This window comes from Tursiops truncatus, chromosome 18 (genome assembly GCF_011762595.2).
Source record: "Tursiops truncatus isolate mTurTru1 chromosome 18, mTurTru1.mat.Y, whole genome shotgun sequence".
NCBI lineage: Eukaryota > Metazoa > Chordata > Mammalia > Artiodactyla > Delphinidae > Tursiops > Tursiops truncatus.
Genome location: NC_047051.1, coordinates 22,735,627 through 22,754,454, shown reverse-complemented (window position 1 = coordinate 22,754,454; position 18,828 = coordinate 22,735,627). Strand labels below are relative to the sequence as shown.

At 39.1% G+C, this 18,828-nt stretch overlaps 1 protein-coding gene across 11 annotated transcripts in view; it reads right to left on the bottom strand.

The window, feature by feature from the left end:
- The window catches only part of ENOX1 (ecto-NOX disulfide-thiol exchanger 1), a 610,449-nt gene that overhangs the window by 533,870 nt on the left and 57,751 nt on the right, over positions 1-18,828 (bottom strand). For 3 of the 11 annotated variants that reach the window (XM_019936501.3, XM_073795220.1, XM_019936500.3), the window contains exon 2: positions 4,103-4,216. The exons of the other annotated variants lie outside the window; for them this stretch is intronic. The gene's annotated coding sequence lies outside the window, so the exon portion shown is untranslated. The remainder of the gene's footprint in view (positions 1-4,102; positions 4,217-18,828) is intronic. 11 annotated transcript variants of the gene reach the window in all.

The window sequence follows — 18,828 nt, the reverse complement described above, 5'->3', positions numbered from 1 at the left end:
TCTATTTTAGACGTGGTCGGGGGCTCACCACGAGGAGAACGGGGATGGCAAGAGATGGTGATGGAGTCCACAGGCAGCTGCTGTGGAAGAAGAGGGGACGGAGCAGAGGCAGGAGTGTAGAGAGGCTCGTGTTCTGAATTAAACCTTGTGTCAGATGGCCAAGGGACAGACAGGATTCGACAGCCTCCCTCCACTCTCCTTCCCATCCCACCCTCCCCACTAACCCCACCTTTAATCAAATGTATGAAGCCATCTGAAAAATATTATCAGCTTTGGGGGGTGGGGTTAATGCTAAAATCATCGCCCTTATTATTAGGCATTTGCTTATTGATGCTTTCATTTTAAAGAAGTCAAATTTTAAGGTTACTTGTAGATCCCAAATAGCCGTATTATTAATAGCACATCTGATAGGAACACTAATATCACCAATCCACAACAAGAACTCATTCTACATGTAAAACAAAGGCCCCCACTTACCCTACTTTTTATTACAGGAAATGTCCCATAGCCTAAAGTACTCAAAGCTGGGGTGCCAGCTGTGGGAATTTAATACCTCTTGGGCTTTTATGAATCCAATTTCCCCTCCTTTTATTTTCCTTTGCTTTTTTCTTTTCTTGTCATCTTTCTTGTTCTTCTTCCCTGAAGAGGGATGAAGGGACAAAACTAAGGTGGGGAGAGGGCAAGTGACCTATGAATCAAACCGGCCAGATTTTCACAAGTCAGAGCACGTTCGTTTCCTGGAATGGTCCTCAGAATAAAAGAAAGGAGTGGAAACCTCAAATTCATAAGTTTTAGTTCAATGCCATTGCTTAAATGTGGAATTAAAGACAGTCTGAACAAAACAGCATCACTTGTCAATTTAAAAGGGGTAAAAAGCATTTTTTTCTTTCCACATCTATTTTCCAGGCCTCCTTAGATTGCAGGATTTCGCGGGGTGGTGATATCCATCTGAGTCTAGCACAGCGCTCGTGTCTCTGGCATTCGATACTCCACCCCTTCAGTGAACATCTGGAGAGCTTGGGCAAATACATTATTGTTTCCCATAAAGTGCACTGAGATCAAGGACTCTCTGGGATGGCAACAGAGTCTGAGTAAAATAGGAATTTAATATATTCATTTGAGAAAATGAATGCTGGATTAAGGAAAAAGAAAACAACATTTCTACACAGCAGAAATTCTTGCAGAATGTGAGATGCGCTGGGAATTTCTAAGAGAGGGGTATGGTGAGTCGTATTTCCCAAGACTTATCTGACCACTAACTCCTTGGTGTTACATGTCACTAGTCAACGTTCTATGAAACACAAGTTGGAGAGGAAAAAATGGGCCACATCTTTACAATCCAATCATGCATATTTATAAAATATTTTGTCTGAATTATTTTTAAATGGCAGATGGAGGTGTGTGGAGCATCATCAAGAACGTAAGTGACTGGGAGAGGAGGGTGGAGAGAAAGTGTCTGCCCTTTCTTTGGTCAGTTAAGCTCCTAACGAGCTCCTGGGCACCCAGTTACCTTCCAACTCAAACCTGAGCCTCTCTCTCGGCTTTATTCATTCAATCAAGAGTAATAATCATAATAACCACTTAGACCAGTCCTTTTGTTCCATACGTGAGAAAAGAGAGGCCCCAAAATAGGTATCTACTTTGCCCGAGGTCATTTAGTGAAAAAGTGGCAGAAGATAGAACAGAAAATCCAATATTTCAAATATCCAACGTTCCCTAAAATTGTATTTACTCAATATGTACTCCAGATCTAATATAGGCTAAGATAAAGGAGAAAATCTACATCAGTATTTATTTAACTCAGATTAAAACACCACTCTTGATTACAGTAAAATTTGGCTTTGGGGCTAACTCAGCTAGGCCTAGGTAAACATTCTCTCTTGCATTATTTATGGAGAAGGCAGCCGTCTCATGTAAATATGATTCACACTGGAAATGGTGGAATCCCCTCGGCTTCTACTCTGGGAGACCACCCCCCCTCATTTCTGGGTAGGATTCCCTCCTCTGGGGGAATCTCTGGAAAATCTCCCCTACCCTAAATTTGGGTTCCCCTCTTCCCCGCTACCCATTGGGGTGGGGAATCTTTTCCACTCTCACAATTTTACCCACCCCACATATGCTAATAGCTCCCAAATGCATAACTGTAGTTAGCCACCCTAAATACTTCTGCAGTAAAGCAGCAAAGAGAAGAGAAGCAAAGAAGGGAAAGAAAGGAAGGAGAGAAAAGGTGGACTCCCCAGGGCTGGCCTTGCAGCAGAGAAACTGTTTCTTTCCCATGGCGCATCAAATTAGGCACAGCCTCATTTTCGTCCATAAACTTGATCCTTCGCTTTTGCTCCCAGTTTCAACCGTTAGCGCCAGCAGTCCTCTAGATGCCCAAACAAGAAATCTGGGATTCATTCTATATTACTCCATTGCCCTCAGAACTTACATCCAATTAAACTCCAGGGCTGACTGCTTTTACCAATAAGATTCCAATTCTCCCTTTTAGCTTGGATAACTCAAAAAGTCTCCCCCCCACCCCAGCTAGTTTGCATGCCTCTGGTCTTATTCCCACCCTCAAGCCCATTCTCTATTCAAGAAACCATTCCCCAGAGATCCTTGTAAAACACAAAACTGACTCCATCTCATCTGTGCTCAAAACCCTTCATCAGCACTGTATCGCTTACAGCCCTAATTCCCTAACATAGGCTCCCATGTACCTCTGTCCAACAGCTAGCCTCACCATCACGGCCCCGTACTCTGTGTGGTCCGGGAACTGCTCATGGCTTCCTGCTGTGCCTGCGTTATTTCTGACCTCAGTGTTTGTTAACGCTGTTCCCGCATCCTCACCTCGATTCTGCAGGATTCAACTCAGGCACCCTCTCCTCCAGGAAGCTTTCCCTGGCTTGGGCTAGTCTAGCTATCCATTCTCAGTACTTCTGTGATACCCTGTAACCTGCAACTGCTCTCTCATAGGGCTTCCTCAGTCTTCTTGATGGTGTGTCTCATCCCTGAGGGCAGAAACAATGTCTTCCTCCACTCCAGATGCCCAGCTCCTAGCACAGTGCCAATTACATAAGAGGTACCCAATAAATGTCTACTGAATGAATAAAACGAATAACGAGCTATGACAAGCACAAACCCACTCATCCCACCATGTCTGAGTTCCTCCCCACTTCCCAGAACCCCTGCCAAGTTCTAGGTAATGGCCATGGGTAATCACATCAATTTGCCATACACTAGAGATTACTCCCATGTAAACTTCACTCGTTCGGCTGGCCTTTCCAAGCCAGTTTTAATTAACAAGGTTTTCTCTGTTAAGATGTTTCCCATAGAGTGTTTCCTGGACTGCATTATTCTGATGTGTGCCTCAGTTCTCGGTCACTCTCTGTGGATGGAGCCTTCTACAGTAACTGACAGAGTTTACAGTGTTTTAAAAGTTCCTGTTGAAGATATTTCTAAGCAGAATATTAGAGCCACGTGTTTTCACTCAATCATAATGCCCTTCCTGAGCCAAACTTACTTAGGCTTGGTCCCCGTCCTAGTTTTTTCTTTGTTTGGGAATAATTTGAGAAAAGAAAAAAAAACACACTGAGCCATTCTGGAGTGCGAGAAGATGTAAAATTATTAAAACATACTTTACAATGAAGGTGCAACTGCTTTTGGCTCAGAATAACCAGCATAATTCAAAAATGCATTCAAACTACATTTCAATTTAGTATCTAGCTTAGTCTTCCTGATGAAATCACTGTCTCATCAGCTTAAAGCAAAATAAAGTAGTTCAAGTTAAAAAGGACTAAAGCTATCACTTCTGACTAAATGCAATCAGCATAGTATTTTAGCAGAACATTGTGATTATTATAATACCTAATAATAATAAACATTTCTGCCATCAGGGTCTTTGGCACTGCAGAGAACAGAAAGGAGCTTGCCCCATGGACTTCTAATGTAAATTAAACAAGCAATATGGGCACACAAGTTTCACAGGTTAGAGTTAATTAACATTTTATCCCAAGCAGAGAAAAGGGAAAGAAAATTAAAATCAATATTAACAGCATCAGAATTCACTTCAAACCTTATAGGAGTCACCTGTAATGTGAATATAACTTAAGAGACTTACAACATCACCAAGTCCAGTCTGATGTCCCTTGCTCCTGCCCCTACTCAGCTAACCGTTAAAAACAGCGATTTGCATGGTTGATTCTTATACAGCCTTACACAGCCAATGGCAGACCTGCCAAGAGACATAGGACACATTAGCTGAACTCCAGGGACCCACCCCTGTTGTATGACTCAATTTTCTCTCTTTTTTCTTCCCCCACTCCTTATGAGTAAGTATCCAATAACAGAAAAAACATTGAACCTAGATTTATCTCCTACTGTATTTATCCTTTTTTAAATTGAAGTATAGTTGATTTATAATATATTAGCTTCAGGTGTACAACATAGTGACTGAATATTTTTATAGATCGATTATACTCCATTTAAAGTTATTACAAAATAATGTCTATAGTTCCTTGTGCTATACAGTATATCCTTGCTGCATATCTATTCCATACATGCCCCCCAATGTTCACAGCAGCACCATTTACAATAGCCAAGAGATGGAAGCAACCTAAGTGTCCACCAACAGAGAAATGGATGAAGAAGATGTGGCATATATGCACATGGAATATTACTCAGCCATAAGAAGAGTGAAATTTTGCCATTTGCAACAATATGGATGGACCCAAAGAATATTATGCTTAGGGAAGTAAGTCAGAAAAGACAAATACTCCACATTAGCACTTACATATGGAATCTAAAAAATAAAACAAATGAATGTATATATCAAAATAGAACAAACAGACTCACAGACATAGAAGACAAACTAGTGGTTACCAATGGGGAGAGGGAAGCGGGAAGGGGAAAGATTGGGATATGAGATTAAGAGATACACTGTGGTTATTTTTAAGTATACACCCTCAAATCCTTTTTTTTTTTTTAAATTTTCTTGCACCAATTTTTAACTGACATATAACTGACATATAACATGATATTAGTTTCAGGTATGTGACATGATTTGATATTTATATATGTTGTGAAATGATCACCAAAATGTCTTGTTAGCATCCATCACCATACATAGTTACAAATTTTTTTTCTTGTGATGAGGACTTTTAAGATCTACACTCTTAGCAACTTTCAAAAATGCAATACCATATTATTAACTGTAGTCACCATGCTGCACATTACATACCAATGACTTATAACTGAAAATTTGTACATTTTGATCCCCTTCATCCATTTCTCCTACCCCCCCAGCCCCCACCTCTGGCAACCATCAATCTTTTCTCTGCATCTATGAGTTTTGTTTGTTGTTATATATGTGTTTAATTCCACATTTAAGTGAGATCATATGGTATTTGTCTTTTCCTGTCTAACTTATCTCACTTAGCATAATGCCCACAAGGACCAACCATATTGCTGCATGTTGTGTAGAATGTAAGTTTCATTTTCTGCATGTGGTTGTCCAGTTTTCCCAACACCATTTATCGAAGGGACGGTCCTTTCCTGATTGTATATCCTTGGCTCCTCTGTCATAAACTAATTGACCATAATTGTGTGGGTTTATTTCTGGCCTCTCTATTCTGTTTCGTGTATCTCAATTTTTAAAAAAAGAATACTTTTTCATACATTTTTATCCTGCTTGGCCACATTCTTTCTAAACTAATTTGGGTTTACTGACTGAATGATCTAGCACTGCTTCTGCTTAATGTTTAAGATTATAAAATATGTAAATTTGAATCATTATTCTGACAAATATTATTTCAAAAGTAATTATATTTTATAGTATGTCAGCTTGAAGATGATCTCCAAAATATTCAGGTAACTTAAGACCTTAAACTGATGCTAAATTTATCTAAATAATGTATATTTTTTAGATACTAAGATAATTTTTAAGAAAAATAAATACTGAAGCTTCAATTACTAGGCTTAATTTTAGGTTCATTTACTTTTTGCCCCTGTATTCATATGGTAGAGGATATCCTATGTAATATACCTTTTTATATATATATATATATATATATATATATATACACACTTCTTAATGAAAATATCCATTTTTACCACTTGAAGATGATGTATTAGAAAGCTGCCTTATGGATATAGAGTACTACGGAAAGCTCACAGGAAGGGAATTTTATTTGTCAGTGTCAAAGTTGGCTAACATTAGATACGTTTATTTAAAATATTTTCAAAAAGAATTTTAGCATCAAATATTGTAGTAATACAAATCTAAAGTTTTGTTTTCTTTCTGCTAAAACAACACAATTTTCTTGAACTACTGGCCTACTCTCTTCTAATTTACATTTTAAAAATTGACGTGATATTCACATAACAGAAAACGAACCATTTTAAAGTGAAAATTGTAGTGCAATTTAGTTCATTCATAATGTTGTGCAACCATTACCACTGTGAATTTCCAGAACATTGTCATTGATGCAAAAGAAAACCCTTTGTCACACCCCATTTCCCTCTCCCCCCAACTCTTGGCAACCACTGATCACTTTTCTGTATTATGGATTTGCCTTTCTGGATATTTTATACAAATGGAATCATTTGATACGTAGCCTTTTGTGCTTGGCTTCTATTAGGTTGAAGTTTTCAAGGTTCATCTATGTTGTATATGATGTATCAGTATTTCAATCTATTTATGGCTAAATATTCTTTATAGCTAAATATGGATATACCACACATTCTTACCATTCCTCTTTGGATGAAATTTGTGATGTTTTCACCTTTGGCTATAGTAAATAGTGCTACTATGAAAATTTATGTACAAGTTTTTGTTTGAATACAGGTTTCTAATTCTTTTGGCTAGATATCTAGGAGTGGAATTGCTGCATCATGGGATAATTCTATGTTTAACTTTAGAGGAATCACCAAACTGTTTCCCACAGTGACTGATCAGTTTTACATTTCCACCAGCATTGTACAAGTGTTCCAATTTTTCTACATCCTCACTGACACATTATTTTCTGCATTTTTTCTATATATAGCTGTCTTAGTGTATGTGAACTGGTATCTCATTGTGGTTTTGATTTGCATTTTCCTAAGGATTAGGATGTTGAGCATTTTTTCATATGCTTTTTAGGCATTTGTATGTCTTCTCTGGAGAAACGTCTGTTCAAGTCCTTTGCCCATTTTTATTTTATTTTTTTAACACCTTCATTGGAGTATAATTGCTTTACAATGGTGTGTCAGTTTCTGCTTTATAACGAAGTGAATCAGTTACACATATACATATGTTCCCATATCTCTTCCCTCTTGCGTCTCCCTCCCTCCCACCCTCCCTATCCCACCACTCTAGGGGGTCAAAAAACACCAAGCTGATCTCCCTGTGCTATGCGGCTGCTTCCCACTAACTATTTTATGTTTGGCAGTGTATATATGTCCATGTCCATGCCACTCTCTCACTTTGTCACAGCTTACCCTTCCCCCTCCCCATATCCTCAAGTCCATTCTCTAGTAGCTCTGTGTCTTTATTCCCATCTTACCCCTAGGTTCTTCATGACCTTTTGGTTTTTTCGTAGATTCCATATATATGTGTTAGCATACGGTATTTGTCTTTCTCTTTCTGACTTACTTCACTCTGTATGACAGACTCTAGGTCCATCCACCTCACTACAAATAACTCAATTTCATTGTTTTTTATGGCTAATATTCCACTGTAAATATGTGCCACATCATCTTTATTCATTCATCTGTTGATGGACACTTAGGTTGCTTCCATGTCCTGGCTATTGTAAATAGTGCTGCAATGAGAATTTTGGTAGACAAGACTCTTTCTGAATTATGGTCTTCTCAGGGTATATGTGTAGTAGTGGGACTGCTGGGTCATATGGTAGTTCTATTTTTAGTTTTTTGTGGGGGTTTTTTGTGGTACCCGGGCCTCTCACTGTTGTGGCCTCTCCCGTTGCGGAGCACAGGCTCCGGACGCGCAGGCTCAGCAGCCATGGCTCACAGGCCTAGCCACTCCACTGCATGTGGGATCTTCCGGACTGGGGCACAAACCCGTCTCCCCTGCATCGACAGGCGGACTCTCAACCACTGCGCCACCAGGGAAGCCCCTATTTTTAGTTTTTTAAGGAACCTCCATACTGTTCTCCACAGTGGCTGTATCAATTTACATTCCCACCAACAGTACAGAGGGTAGCCTTTTCTCCACACCCTCTCCAGCATTTATTGTTTCTAGATTTTTTGTTGATGGCCATTCTGACTGGTGTGAAATGATATCTCATTGTAGTTTTGATTTGCATTTCTCTAATGATTAATGATGTTGAGCATTCTTTCAAGTGTTTGTTGGCAATCTGTATATCTTCTTTGGAGAAATGTCTATTTAGGTCATCTGCCCATTTTTGGATTGGGTTGTTTGTTTTTTTGTTATTGAGCTGCTTGTAAATTTTGGAGATTAATCCTTTGTCAGTTGCTTCATTTGAAAATATTTTCTCCCATTCTGAGGGCTGTCTTTTCATCTTGTTTATGGTTTCCTTTGCTGTGCAAAAGCTTTGCAGTTTCATTAGGTCCCATTTGTTTATTTTTGTTTTTATTTCCATTTCTCTAGGAGGTGGGTCCAAAAGGATCTTGCTGTGATTTATGTCATAGAGCATTCTGCCTATATTTTCCTCTAAGAGTTTGGTAATGTCTGGCCTTACATTTAGGTCCTTAATCCATTTTGAGTTTATTTTTGTGTATGGTGTTAGGGAGTATTCTAATTTCATACTTTTACATGTACCTGTCCAGTTTTCCCAGCACCACTTACTGAAGAGGCTGTCTTTTCTCCACTGTATATTACTGCCTCCTTTATCAAAGATAAGGTGACCATATGTGCGTGGGTTTATCTCTGGGCTTTCTATCCTGTTCCATTGATCTATATTTCTGTTTTGGTGCCAGTACCATACTGTCTTGATTACTGTAGCTTTGTAGTATAGTCTGAACTCAGGGAGCCTGATTCCTCCAGTGTCATTTTTCCTTTCTCAAGATTGCTTTGGCTGTTCGGGATCTTTTGTGTTTCCATACGAATTGTGAAATTTTTTGTTCTACTTCTGTAAAAAATACTACTGGTGGGCTTCCCTGGTGGCGCAGTGGTTGAGAGTCTGCCTGCCAATGTAGGGGACACGGGTTCATGCCCCAGTCTGGGAAGATCGCACGTGCCGCAGAACAGCTGGGCCCGTAAACCATGGCCGCTGAGCCTGCGCGTCCAGAGCCTGTGCTCCGCAATGGGAAAGGCCACAACAGTGAGAGGCCCATGTACCGCAAAAAAAAAAAAAAAAAAAATGGTATTGGTACTTTGATAGGGATTGCACTGAATCTGTAGATTGCTTTGGGTAGTAGAGTCATTTTCACAATGTTGATTCCTCCAATCCAAGAACATGGTATATCTCTCCATCTATTTCTATCATCTTTGATTTCTTTCATCAGTGTCTTATAATTTTCTGCATACAGGTCTTTTGTCTCCTTAGGTAGGTTTATTCCTCGATATTTTATTCTTTTTGTTGCAATGGTAAATGGGAGTGTTTTCTTGATTTCACTTTCAGATTTTTCATTATTAGTGTATAGGAATGCCAGAGATTTCTGTGTATTAATTTTGTATCCTGCTACTTTACCAAATTCATTGATTAGCTCTAGTAGTTTTCTGGTAGCATTTTTAGGATTCTCTATGTATAGTATCATGTCATCTGCAAACAGTGACAGCTTTACTTCTTTGCTGATTTTGATTCCTTTTATTTCTTTTTCTTCTCTGATTGCTGTGGCTAAAACTTCCAAAACTATGTTGAATAACAGTGGTGAGAGTGAGCAGCCTTGTCTTGTTCCTGATCTTAGGGGAAATGGTTTCATTTTTTTACCATTGAGCATAATGTTGGCTGTGGGTTTGTCATATATGGCCTTTAGTATGTTGAGGAAAGTTCCCTCTATGCCTACTTTCTGCAGGGTTTTAATCATAAATGGGCATTGAATTTTGTCAAAAGCTGTCTCTGCATCTATGGAGATGATATGTTTTTTCTCCTTCAATTTGTTAATATGGTGTATCACATTGATTGATTTGCATATATTGAGGATTCCCTGCATTCCTGGAATAAACCCCACTTGATCGTGGTGTATGATCCTTTTAACGTGCTATTGGATTCTGTTTGCTAGTATTTTGTTGAGCATTTTTGCATCTATGTTCATCAGTGATATTGGCCTGTAATTTTCTTTCTTTGTGACATCTTTGTCTGGTTTTGGTATCAGGGTGATGGTGGCCTCGTAGAATGAGTTTGGGAGTGTTCCACCCTCTGCTACATTTTGGAAGGGTTTGAGAAGGTTAGGTGTTAGCTCTTCTCTAAATGTTTGATAGAATTTGCCTGTGAAGCCATCTGGTCCTGGGCTTTTGTTTGTTGGAAAACATTTAATCACAGTTTCAATTTCAGTGCTTGTGATTGGTCTGTTCTTATTTTCTATTTCTTCCTGGTTCAGTCTCGGCAGTTGTGTCTTTCTAAGAATTTGTCCATTTCTTCCAGGCTGTCCATTTTATTGGCATAGAGTTGCTTGTAGTAATCTCTCATGATCCTTTGTATTTCTGCAGTGTCAATTGTTACTTGTCCTTTTTCATTTCTAATTCTATTGATTTGAGTCTTCTCCCTTTTTTTCTTGATGAGTCTGGCTAATGGTTTATCAATTTTGTTTATCTTCTCAAAGAACCAGCCTTTAGTTTTATTGATCTTTGCTATTGTTTCCTTCATTGCTTTTTCATTTACTTCTGATCTGATCTTTATGATTTCTTTCCTTCTGCTAACTTTGGGGTTTTTTTGTTCTTTCTCTAATTGCTTTAGGTGCAAGGTTAGGTTGTTTATTTGAGATGTTTCCTGTTTCTTAAGGTAGGATTGTATTGCTATAAACTTCCCTCTTAGAACTGCTTTTGCTGTATTCATAGGTTTTGGGTCGTTGTGTCTCCATTGTCATTTGTTTCTAGGTATTTTTTGATTTTCTCTTTGATTTCTTCAGTGATCTCTTGGTTATTAAGTAGTGTATTGTTTAGCCTCCATGTGTTTGTATTTTTTACAGATATTTTCCTGTAATTGATATCTAGTCTCTTAACGTTGTGGTCAGTAAAGATACTTGATATGATTTCAATTTTCTTAAATTTACCGAGGCTTGATTTGTGACCCAAGATATGATCTATCCAGGAGAATGTTCTATGAGCACTTGAGAAAAATGTGTATTCTGTTGTTTTTGGATGGAATGTCCTATAAATATCAATTAAGTCCATCTTGTTTAATGTATCATTTAAAGCTTGTGTTTCCTTATTTATTTTCATTTTGGATGATCTGTCCATTGGTGAAAGTGGGGACTCCCTCAAATCCTTTTAACCAAAGACTATTTGAAACTGATGTATAAACAATTTAAGCTTCTAGAATACACTTCCATTCTCATAAAATTAATTATATCTTCTACCAAGTCACTGAAACACACATGCCAAATAAGGATTAAGGCCCAATCAGCCCCCTACCACTTAAAAAAATATTTTAAGCGAATTAGTTTCCAACTGCTCAGTACTCAAGAACCAATACCAAAAACAGTACCCTTAAAAAAAAAAAAGACAATGGGCTATTAGCTGAAAGAATAATAAGATATATATTCCTCTCAAATCTTGCTCCAAGATTTTCTTAAATGAAAATCCCCACAAGAATTAAGTTGGTAAATTCCAAAAGTTCAGCATGGTTCAGGCAGCACTGTCTATTGATGTTTTTCGTTTACTGTCCCTCAGCACTCACTGGATTCTCTCTGGCCTTTCGGTCCACCCCATGAAAGCCAGACAAAGCAAGTTCTCCACCTGTCCAGCAGACTGCTCTGGATGTGCCAGAGGCCAGGCCGCACATGGTGACAGCTCACATCACTGACACAAATTACAGCTAATTGCACAGGGCCCAAGCACAGCATAAAAGACAGCCCACATCCAAGAGACTAGGCCAGTCACAAGAGACACCTCACTATTAGCCAGTCCTTCCTGGAACCTCCCTCCATACCTAGTGGTAGAGGGTAAACCTCTCTCCCGGATATACCTTCAGACATGGATGATTAGACCCCACTCCCCACAAAAAGTATATGTATCACGGGGGAATGGGGAACAAAAATATAAGGATTTCATGTACCCTAAATAATCTTATACCATTCTTACAGGGGAATATATATATATATATATATATATATATATATATATATATACACACACACACACACACACACACAGATATATATATATGCGTGTGTGTATTATATAACACTGTATTTTATATAATGGTACATTTTCTCTTCTGTAGCAAAATAAAAGACCAGATAGTAATTGCTATGTGAAAGGTCCAGTAACTGTTTTTGAAGAACACTATCGGCTCAGTTACTTCCCACACAAAGAACTGAAAGATAATAACCTCTATGCACAAATGAATCTTGGCCTTTACAAACATGTCAGAAGCATCAAAAGGCATTAGCGTAAGCCACCTCCAACGTGGTGATTTATCCTTGGACTTTGTCTGAATGTTCCGAAGCAAAACAGAGACCCAGTCTTTCAATACACCGAAAGCACTGTCCTTTAAAAAAGCTTTTTTCATCTTTCTTTGTACCAGAGACTTGTTTTCAAATACATTGTTCAGATTGCTGATCTGCAGGTTCAACGCCTCACCGAGAGGCTCTCTGCATCTTAGACATGGAAAAAAGCTTCTGCGTTATTCTGGGGTGAACTATGTCCCCCAAAATGGTATGTTGAAGCCTAATATCTGGCATTTGTGGATCCAACCTTATTTGGAAATAGAGTCTTTGAAGATGTAATCAAGTTAAGATGAGACCATTACGGTGAGCCCGAATGCAATGTGACTGGCATCTTTATAGGAAGAAGAGTACAGATGCTGACACACAAGGGCCATGTGACGAGCAAGGCAGAGACTGAAGTGCCATAGCACGAGCCAAGGAGGCCAAGGACTGCCTCCCACCGTTGCCAGCAAACCACCAGAAACCAGGGAGAGGCAAGGAAGGATCCCCCCCTAGAGGCGTCAGGGGGAGCACAGCCCTGCCAATACCTCAACTTCAGACTTCTGGCCTCCAGAACTATGAGACAACAAATTTATGTTGACTTAAGCTACCCTGTTTGTGGTACTTTATTATGGCAGCCCTTGGATACAAAGACAAGGGGCACCTCTTCCATCCTTTTACTTTGCAGCAGCACTTCAGGAAAACTCCCCTGATTGTTTGGATGGGGGCTAAGTCAAGCCCATAGAAGCCCCCTCCATAACCCATGCAAACAGATAAGATCCCCTGACAGCAGAAGTTCTTATCTGTAACCAAAAGAGAAACAAAAGTGTTGCTGCCATCTGCCACCTTCAAACTTGAAAGTATCTTTGGAGACTGCTGAGGTCACCCTGCCTTCCTTTCCCTAAGGGACTCATCCTGAAGAAGGCAATAAGGCAGATCCAGAAATGCCAGCAATCAACTTCTGACCTGTCATTTGCCTTGCAGAACACCCAGATGTGAAGAGCCTTTAGCAACTTGATGTTTTAACGTCTGTAGGTATGGGTGCATAGAGGATGACAGCTCTGGATTATTTAATGAGGTCACAGCATGTACTGCTAGCAACTGAGAAAACAGCATTCCTGTTGAAGAGATGGTAATAAAGAGCGATGTAAAAGAGAATCCAGTTTGCTTTGTTTGGAACAAAGGTATGTGGGATATACTCCCAAGGACAGAGGACAGCTCTGGAGACACAGAATCAGAGAACTTACTATGAGAACCAGTCATATTTTTAGAGATCGCATACCATAATTTTACAGATGAGAAAAACCAGGCTCAAGATACATCTTTAGGACTTCACTGCCAACCCTGACCTAGGCAGGCCTTCTACCAGACTGCTGTCTGTCTGCTTCTCAGTCTCCAAAGAGGGGGGTGATGGTGCCCGTTTATAACGTGCTTTCAGACGCCCCAGCTAAAGCCAATTTTGTGCCAGCACAGAAACAACCAAACAAAAAACCCTAATGTTTTAAAACGGAAAATGGGTTTGGGAAAATGGGGGACACATTCCTATGCCATAAAATGTTAATCAAAATTCTCAGTGTTTAAACATATCAGAAAGCATGACATTTAAGGTAACAATCTAGGAAGCTGGGCCTTTAAAGATCACAATTACAACTTGGCTTTTCTGAAGAGACATAAAAAAATTCCTCTCTGCTACATATAAAAACAAAACAATAATGTAATCGATAAAACACATTATAGTATGTACCAAACTGAAACAAGCAATGAAATTTATTCCCACTCATCCTCAACCACACCAAGTACTTGTAGAATCGGGAAGTATGAAAGAAGAAGGCAAACGTGGAGCAAAAATGAAATGTGAAAGGTTAAAGGCCACAGAGAAAAACACTTCAAAACCTAAGGACAGTTAACACACATAGATCTCATCACTCCAGAAGGCTGTTCAAGGTTCAGGCTTCAAACAACACAGGTCTTCCATTCAGTACTGACCACAGCATGGACAATGGTGGCAGGAATCCTTGCTTTCTCAGACTTCCCACAAAAGTGCAGCATTAGAGAAGGTAAAGTGAACAATAGAGAATGATGATCAAAAGCCATTTTCAGAACTAACTACTTCCATTTTCCTCCTTTTATTGATTTTTTTTTTTTTAAACCTACTCTGCACTCTCTCAGGCAGCAGGGTTGCAGGGCACATCGTTTAATGTACCTTATTGATTCAATCGTACACATTTATACTTGTGTAGAAACTTTTGCTACAGTGCGTTTATTGATCTTTTAATTATTAATGGAGGCCAGAAAACCTGAAGAGCTTTATCGTAAATATTTTTTATTTTCTCAACTTACGGCAAGAAAAGTATCAAAAACGTTCAGCAGATGAAGCATCGTGCTTTGCTTATTCCCTCTAGTCAACGGGTTATGTTTCAGAGGTGCTGTCAGTAAGAATTTTTTTTCTAAAGTCAGGATTACATCGGACTGAACGACTCATTTGGATGAAAATGTCTTTTATGTTTTCAGTTTCTAGAAATATTCCTGACGTACCCTTAATTTAGCCCTGGGAATGGCAAGCAAGTGTTTCCTTTCAGTGTGGCCGTATTCAGATTACACCGAGCTCGTCAGGTGAGCAAGCTTTCTGCCAAAGTTGCCACAAGGTTAAGAGCCTGTGCTAATGTTGTTTACAAACTGTAATTTTGGGTGATGTCCTTGGCCAGTAAGATCGGTGCTGGGGAAGAGCTCCCACCTATCTGGAAGAGTTCAGGAAAGCTCTGAAGCAAATGGAAGAGCCTTGCATGCTCAGAAACGGGAAGGAGGCATGGAAGAGAGGGGTACCTGTCAGCCTATTCAGGCCTTCACTGCTGCTGGCAAATGCAAAGGTTTCCCGGAGATCCGGACCAACGTTTGCTTGAGGAAACCTGCATCAGTCACTAGGCCAGTGCCCAGGCTGCCTGGTAATTACTAGAAATACTTCAAGATATGTAGCCCCTCTATTAATCTTAATGACCCAACTACACAAGTTATATGCCTCACCCAGAAAGCACAGTTAATACATTTACATACCGTGAGTGCAAAGCAGGATAACATACTCAAGAAGGAAGTAGACGGGGCCTGACCTTCCAGAAAGGACCACCTGATTTAAGGTCTGGTATCCACAAACATAAATGTTATCAAGCGAATCATAATTTGTGAATATCATGAATACACCTTGACTTTTATTATTTAAAATTCACGTATGGCTAATCTGCCGATCACACAGAACACACAATGGGCCCTTACACAGCAAACGTAACTAAAACTGTGGGATCTAATTCTTATGCTCCTCCACTTCCCACACAGGGGACCAGCCTCACTTGAACCAATTCTGATAGGAGAACAGGGGCTATGATTTTAAGCCATTTTTCTCTCTTTATTTTTTTTCTGTAGAATTCTTACTTTAAATTAAACCTAAATTCATGACCATAATTAGTTTCCTCGAAAATCTTCAGTATTTTAACTGAACATGTGTAGGAAAATATTATTAATAAGATGGTGTTTTCCAAATATTACTATAAAGCATTGGGCATGCCATATTATTTATCTTACAACATGAATACTTTCACGAGCCCTTTTACCCAGGCTCAAAGAGCACACAGTATATGATACAACCTACAGGAAAATAATTTTATAAATTAGGCCATAGTTCTTTAGATATAAGGGTCTTTGGTCAGCTTTTCAACATAACAAAATGTAGTTAGACAGTCAAGTATAAGGCAAACAATCCAGTAATTTAAGGAAAAGCTCTGTGTGACAGTAAGTGAAAAAGAAAAAAATATCTGATACCAAAAACATTGATTCTATGGTTAACTGCCTTTCTCTAGTGTCATGTATAGAATTACAATGGAATTAGTAGTTCTTAAGTTATCAATTAAAAAGATGAATTGGTAAAGATACATTCGTCTGCTGTATTTATATGGTCCATCTCTCATCCACATTTAAATAGAAACAATGCTTGCATTTGCCACTTTTCAAAGTGAAGTGCCTTCCAAATAATAATCCTTTAATTGCATATCATTAGAAATGTTTAAAGAAATAATGAGAGTTAATATCGAACAGGCCTACCAAGATGACAATTGATCCCTCTTGCGTTATGTTTGCTCAGTTCCTTTTCATGATACCTGACCGTAACAAGCAACTGAAGCATAGATGAATGATTTTTGCCTCAAAAACTCTGAAATCATCTCATTTATTCATACTAGATTTGCTAATCAGTAACTCAATCCTTATGAAGGCCCAATATTCCCCCCTAATTACAGCTGCAAAAGAAGAGGCACTGCCTTTAACCCAACCCTTTTCTGCTTTGGGAGCCCTTCCGCCATTTCCTCTCCGAACCTTCTCAACTAGCACCCAAGAACTTAACCCTCCACCGTTCATGACTTAATGGGGTTGCCTCTTTTTTTTTTTTTTTACATTTTGGCCATGCCGAAAGGCTTGTGGGATCTTTGTTCCCCACCAGGGATTGAACCCGCGCCCTCTGTGGTGGAAGCGCAGAGTCTTAAACCACTGGACCGCCAGGGAAGTCCCAGGGTTGCCTCTTTATGGATGGTATCCCCAACTTTGACCAATCTGCAAAGGTACATTTTTTTTTTTAATCTATCCTTTCTCCCCTTTCTTCTGCTACTGTTTCCTAGGTTCCAACCATCTAATCAGATTGATACCAATTGTTCACTAACAATCTTATATGGATTCGTTCATTCAACAAATACCCACTGAGCACCGGCTGTATTTCAGCACTCTTCTAGGTGCTGAGGATGTATTTGTAGACAATATCAGACCAAAATTCTTGCCTTCATGAGAGGCTAACACAATACATAAATGAATTAATTGATAATAAATATATATGTATGTATATATGTGCATGTATATATTCTGTTAGTTCTAAGAGAAATAAAGAAAAATAACATAAGAGGAGAGCTGCTGTGGTGGGGCTGCATTTTAAATAAGATGGTTAGATGGGTGATAGCTGGATAAAGCCCTGAAGAAAGTGAGAAAGTCCTGTGGATAGATATGGGGGAAAGCGTTCCGGGCAGAGGACACAGAAGATTCCTAAGTAGTGAGTCTAACATTTCTGAGACACAGAAACAAGGCCAATGTGTCTAGAGTGGGGTAAATGAGGCAAAGTGTAGTGAGTATTCGAGGCACCAAGGACCACCGTAAAGACTTTGCTTTTACTCTGAATGAGAAGGGAAGCTACTGGAGGGTTTTGAACAACGGAGTAATATCCCTTTTTATTTTTAAAACATCTGTACTGAGATACAATTGACACACCATACATTCATCCACTTACAAACTGTACGATTCAATGGTCTTTAGTATATTCACAGAATTGTGAAACCGTCACCACAATCAACTTTAGAACATTTTTATCACTCCAAAGAGAAACCCCACAGCCCTCAGCAATCACTCCCCACCCCTCAAACTCCTAGCCCTAGGCAACCACTAATATACTCTGTGTCTCCATAGATTTGCCTTTTCAGGACATTTCATATAAGCTGCATCATGCAATACGTGGTCTTCTGTGACTGGCTTCTTACACTTGGTATGTTTTCAAGGTTCATTCTCGTGTATCAGGTACTAGTACGTCATTTCTTTTTACTGCTGAATAACATTCCATTGTATGGATAAAGCACACTTGGTTTATCCAGTTATCAGTTGATGGGCATTTGGGCTGCTTCCACTTGTTAGCTGTCATAAACAATGCTTTTATGAACATCTGTATACCAGTTTTTGTACAGACATGCATTTTCAATTATCTTGGGTAAATACCTAGAAGTATGCTTGCTGGGTCATATGGTAACTCTATGCTTAACCTTCTGAGGAACTGCCAAGCTGTTTTCCAAAGCGGTTCAATCTTTTTACATTCTATCAGCAGTGCATAAGGGTTCCAACTTCTCCATATCCTCAACACTTGTAATTTTATCTGTCTTTCTGATCATAGCCATCTAAGCTGGTATGAAGCAGCACCTCATTGTGGTTTGGATTTGCATTTCATAGACGGCTAATATTATTGAGCATCTTTTTGTTCTTATTGATCATTTGTACAGCTTCTTTGGAGAAATGCCTGTTCAGATCCTCTGCTCGTTTTTTAATAGGGCATGTGTTTTTATTACTGAGTTGTAAGAGTTCACTACATATCCTAGATACAAGTCCCTTATCAGATATACGGTTTGCAAATATTTTCTACCATTTTGTGGGTTGTTGTTTCACTTTTTTATGATTTGCTGTAAAACACTAAAGTTTTTAATTTTGATGAAGTCCAAGTTATCTATT